Here is a 6,400-nt window from a genome sequence, read left to right on the forward strand (position 1 = left end):
TACTGTTTCCGTTATAAGTTAGTCATCAGTGAGGAATTTCCTCAAAAGGAATTTCCTCAATGATGAAATTCTAAAAATCTCCTATTCACCCCCTCTAGTCGATATAACACACTTTCAATTGGTATCAGAGCAAGGTACTCCCTTGTTCTGTGTGATTTTGGTTTAACCACCTGGAGTTTTAGTTATGTCGACTGCAGGCATGTTTAAGGTGACTGTAGCTTGTCCTACCTTCGAAGAAAAGAACTTTCCCTTCTGGAAGAACAAGATGCAAATGCATCTACAAGCTATTGATAATGATCTCTGGTATATTGTGGAACATGGCGTCCCCATCATCTCTGCTAGTGTCTCTGCTGCTGATGTGAAGAAATTCAAGCAACTCGATTCTCAAGCGAAGAATATCATCTGTGGACATTTGAGCCCAGGCCAGTTTGGCAGAGTAAGTGCTTTGGGCTCTGCAACACTGATCTGGGAGAGACCGTGCAAAGTAAATGAAGGAGTATCAAACCAGCGTGACTCTTGTGTTGATATTCTTAGAAATCTCTTCAATCGTTTCAAAAGCCATGACAATGAAAGCTGCCAAGACACCTTTGATCGCCTCACTGACATATCAAATGAACTGCAAGCACTGGGAGCTCGAGACATTACTGATCACGAAGTTGTGAAGAAACTGCTGAGATCTTTGGATTGTTCATTTGATACTTTAGTTCTGATGATTCAAGAAAGACCAGACTACAAGATGCTTGATCCAGCTGATATACTCGAAAGGCTAAATACTCATGAATTCCAGCTAGAAGAGAAGAAAGATCTACATGGACCAAGCTATTCTAGACCGCGTGCACTGAAGGCTAGAGCAATTTCCTCATTTGAAGTAGAAGATTCAGATGACAGCATTGGTGACCTTGAAGAATTTGGACAGGAGCTTGCAATGCTTGTGAGGAAATTCCAGAGGTTTACACGACGTGGCCAGTTCGGTAAATCTTCAAGAAGAGACATGAGGAAATCAGAATCTTCATCTGAGGACTACAAGAAAAGAACCTGCCACAAGTGCAAGAAATCAGGTCATTACATTGCTGATTGTCCCCGTTGGGGAAAGGAATCAGAGAAGAAGAAATACAAGGATGATAGTTCTGATGACTCAAAGAAGAATAAGAAATCTTCAAAATCCTCATCTTCAAAGCCCTCATCGCACAAGAAGACTAGTTTCAGAAAGGCTCGGGAACTTATTGGCAAGGAAATGGACTCCGAGGCAGAATCAGAGGAATGTGATGAAGAAGAGGGTTCTGATGAAGACTCAGAATCCGAACAGGCTAGTCTTGCACTGGCAACCACTTTCGTCAGCAAGTCAATCTTCAATCTTGAAGAAAATGATTACACCATCCACACTGATGAATATGCTGGTGACTTCGCTCCAACCTATTGCTTCATGGCAAAAGGTTCAAAGGTACCAAATAATGCCTCCTCCTCTGATTCAAGTGACCGTGAACCTGATGATTATAAAAAACCCAGTTACAGTAAACTTGCTATCATTGCCACTAAACAACAAACTGCACTGGAAAAGCTTCAGAAACTGCTAGATAAAAGTGATGATGTGTTGAATGATGAAATGAACCTTACCCAAATCCTCACTGAAGATGTGAAAAGTCTTCAGTCCAGATTTGATAATCTTCAAGGTCATTATGATACACTCCTCGCTGATCATGAGAAGCTTTCCTATGAATTTCTTCAAAGGAAGCTTGATCTAGAGAAGCTGAGGATGTCTCATGATGATCTTCGTATGGAAAATGATTCATTACTAGCTCGACAGATCGGCGCTGGTCAAGTTGAATTCACTCCTCCATGTCTTAAATGCATTGAACGCGAAACTGCAAATTCCTCACCAGAATCATCAAATGCTTCTATTACTACAAATTCTTCAACTGCACCTGTTGTGTCTATTTCCTCACTTGAGGAAAACACAAATGTTACTCATGAAAATGCAGGGTTGAAGGAATTGTATGTGATAGGCATATACAAAAGCCTCAAAGGACATCAAACCCTTTGTGACGTGCTCAAAAAGCAGATCTTGAACAGGAACCCGAGGAAAGAAGGAATTGCCTTTGAGAGGAAATTAAATGTTGATGGATCTTATTGGAAACCTGAGCAGTATCCCAAAACCTCATGGGTTGCTGCTACTGGGCCTCCTTTTGACCCATCTAATCTAACTAGCTTTTCATGTGAATTATCCTATTCCTCGGATGAGACATTTGACTCCAACTATAAACTGTTCAAAAATCAATCTGGTGAAGTATTTGCTCGATATGTTGGAACTAACTGCAGGAATGGCCCTCCCTTGAGGAAAATCTGGGTTCCTAAAAGCTGTCTTGAAAATCTTCAGGTGAATGTCCTCATGACACCACCACTGAAGAATCGGAACCCCAGATCAAATTCCACAGCAGGACCAAAGTCTTCAAGAGGATCAAAATCCTCAACTGGTCAAAATTATGCTCGTACCCGTGCTAATGCATCTAACATGCACGAAAACTACAAGGAATATGAATATGAGCGTCACTCTTCAAATCAATATGTTCATAAATCCTCAAACTAGTTCTCTGCATATTCATATGAGTACTTTAACCCCCCTACTGTTAAGAGAAGTGCATTAGCTTCAATGCCACCTTTCTCATATGGTGCTCGCAGGATGATGAATGCTTTGCCATCCCTTCAGATGTGGGTGGTGAAGAAATCGAACTAATCACTTCTGCAGGTCAGGTCTCCAGATGAAAATCATCATGTGAAGAATTTTCTGGAGACCTAAGGAAATGCTTGATAGGACGCAAGCTAATGTTGATGAAATATAAATATTTCACTCGTCCGTATAATTCTGTTGTGATGAAATTCTTATCTGATGAAATTGATATCATATTCTTCAAATCTGAAGCATATGAGATGCTAAGCTGTACTAATTCATCTGCAGGATGACAAACCCAAGAATACTGAGTGGGTTCTTGATAGTGGCTGCACACATCACATGACTGATGATAAAAGCTTGCTGATGAATATGCCACTAACTCCATCACCTCTGAAGCAAATCACTTGTGCTGACAAAGGTAAAAGAAAGGTATTGGGACTTGGCAAAGTGGCTATTTCCAAGGATAAGCATATGGACAAAGTAATGCTTGTTGAATCCCTTGGTTTTAAGCTCATGTCAGTCTCGATGCTTTGTGATCTTGATATGATTGTTATCTTTGGTAGATATAGATGTGTAGTCATCATGGAATCTGACAGATCCAAAGTCTTCGAAGGTGTAAGAAGAGGGGATTTGTACATTGTTGATTTCTCTACAGGTCCTCAACCAGCCACTTTCTTACTAGCAAAAACCTCAGAAGGATTGTTGTGGCACCGAAGACTAGGTCATGCAGGCATGAGGAATTTGCACACGCTCGTGAAGAAGAAGCATGTCATCGGCATCGAATCAGTCAAATTCCTCAAGGATCATATCTCCGGTGCTTGTGAATCTGGGAAAATGACCAGATCCAAGCATCCCTCGAAGACTATCATGACCACTACACGTCCATTCGAATTGCTTCATATGGATCTATTTGGACCTACTCCCTATGCCACACTAACCAATGCAACATCTTTATATGGCTTCGTCATAGTTGATGATTATTCCAGATATACATGGGTGCATATCATAGTGTATAAAACTGAAGTGCAGGAAATCTTCAAACGATTTTCTTCAAGGGCCTCGACGAACTTTAGCATCAAGATCAAACATATTAGGAGTGATAAAGGAACCGAGTTAAAAAAACACTGGCCTTGATGATTATCTTGATGAACTTGGTATTACTCACGAATTATCTGCTCCTTATACTCCTCAGCAGAATGGTTTCGTCGAAAGGAAGAACAGGACTCTGGTTGAAATGGCAAGAACTATGCTTGAAGAATTTCAGACTCCTCGTCGCTTTTGGCCTGACGCAATCAACACTGCATGCCATATCATCAACAGGGTATATCTTCACAAATTCCTCAAGAAAACCTCATATGAATTCCTCACTGACAAGAAACCCAATGTAAGTTATTTCAAAGTCTTCGGTGCAAAATGTTGGATTAGAGATCCTCACCATAGCTCAAAATTTGCACCTAAGGCACATGAAGGTTTTATGCTCAGCTTTGGAAAAGACTCGCACACCTACAGTGTCTTCGGCAACTATCACAACAAAGTTGTTGAGACTGTAGATGTGCGGTTCGATGAAACTAATGTTGGGAACGTCAGATGGGAAACAAGAAATTTCCTACGCGCACGAAGACCTATCATGGTGATGTCCATCTACGAGAGGGGATGAGTGATCTACGTACCCTTGTAGACCGTACAGCAGAAGCGTTAGTGAACGCGGTTGATGTAGTGGAACGTCCTCACGTCCCTCGATCCGCCCTGCGAACTATCCCGCGATCAGTCCCACGATCTAGTGTCGAACGGACGGCACCTCCGCGTTCAGCACACGTACAGCTCGACGATGATCTCGGCCTTCTTGATCCAGCAAGAGAGATGGAGAGGTAGAAGAGTTCTCCGGCAGCGTGACGGCGCTCCGGAGGTTGGTGATGATCTCGTCTCAGCAGGGCTCCGCCCGAGCTCCGCAGAAACGCGATCTAGAGGAAAAACCGTGGAGGTATGTGGTCGGGCTGCCGTGGAAAAGTCGTCGTAAATCAACCCTAAAACCTCCGTATATATAGGTGGGAGAGGGGGGACCTTGCCTTGGGGCTCAAGGAGCCCCAAGGGGGTCGGCCGAGCCAAAGGGGGGAAGGACTCCCCCCCAAACCTGAGTCCTACTTGGTTTGGTGGGTGGAGTCCTTCTTTCCTTTCCCACCTCCTCCTTTTTTTTTTCTTTTTTCTTTGATTTTTCTTCCAATGCGCATAGGGCCCTTTTGGGCTGTCCCACAAGCCCACTAAGGGCTCGTGGGCCACCCGCAAGGCCTATGGGCTTCCCCGGGGTGGGTTGCCCCCCCGGTGAACTCCCGGAACCCATTCGTCATTCCCGGTACATTCCCGGTAACTCCGAAAACCTTCCGGTAATCAAATGAGGTCATCCTATATATCAATCTTCGTTTCCGGACCATTCCGAAAACCCTCGTGACGTCCGTGATGTCATTCGGGACTCCGGACAACATTCGGTAACCAACCATATAACTCAAATACGCATAAAACAACGTCGAGCCTTAAGTGTGCAGACCCTGCGGGTTCGAGAACTATGTATACATGACCCGAGAGACTCCTCGGTCAATATCCAATAGCGGGACCTGGATGCCCATATTGGATCCTACATATTCTACGAAGATCTTATCGTTTGAACCTCAGTGCCAAGGATTCATATAATCCCGTACGTCATTCCCTTTGTCCTTCGGTATGTTACTTGCCCGAGATTCGATCGTGAGTATCCGCATACCTATTTCAATCTCGTTTACCGGCAAGTCTCTTTACTCGTTCCGTAATACAAGATCCCGCAACTTACACTAAGTTACATTGCTTGCAAGGCTTGTGTGTGATGTTGTATTACCGAGTGGGCCCCGAGATACCTCTCCGTCACACGGAGTGACAAATCCCAGTCTTGATCCATACTAACTCAACGAACACCTTCGGAGATACCTGTAGAGCATCTTTATAGTCACCCAGTTACGTTGCGACGTTTGATACACACAAAGTATTCCTCCGGTGTTAGTGAGTTATATGATCTCATGGTCATAGGAACAAATACTTGACACGCAGAAAACAGTAGCAACAAAATGACACGATCAACATGCTACGTCTATTAGTTTGGGTCTAGTCCATCACATGATTCTCCTAATGATGTGATCCAGTTATCAAGCAACAACACCTTGTTCATAATCAGAAGACACTGACTATCTTTGATCAACTCGCTAGCCAACTAGAGGCTTGCTAGGGACAGTGTTTTGTCTATGTATCCACACATGTAAATGAGTCTTCATTCAATACAATTATAGCATGGATAATAAACGATTATCTTGATACATGAATTATAATAATAACTATATTTATTATTGCCTCTAGGGCATAATTCCAACAACTAATGGCTCGCAAAGAGAGCAATTGCCTTCTGATCCAGATAAGTTGTCTCCTGAGGAAGCAATAAAGCTCAAACCTACTGAAGATATTGTCCCCACTAAGGAAATTGGTGAAGAAACGATCCCCATCACTGATGAAAATCAAGAAGATGCTCCTGCGGAAATTGCACCAGAACCACCTCCTCAGCCCAGACGAAATCCTCAACCAGCTCATCCGAGGATTGCAAATGAAGTAGAACTTGACAAAATCCTCAATGACATCAATGCGCCAGGTCCTCTCACACGCTCAAAAGCTTCACACTTAGTTAACTTTTGTGGGCATTTTTCCTTTGTATCCATC

Source organism: Hordeum vulgare, chromosome 3H (assembly GCF_904849725.1).
Source record: "Hordeum vulgare subsp. vulgare chromosome 3H, MorexV3_pseudomolecules_assembly, whole genome shotgun sequence".
Classification (NCBI taxonomy): Eukaryota; Viridiplantae; Streptophyta; class Magnoliopsida; order Poales; family Poaceae; genus Hordeum; species Hordeum vulgare.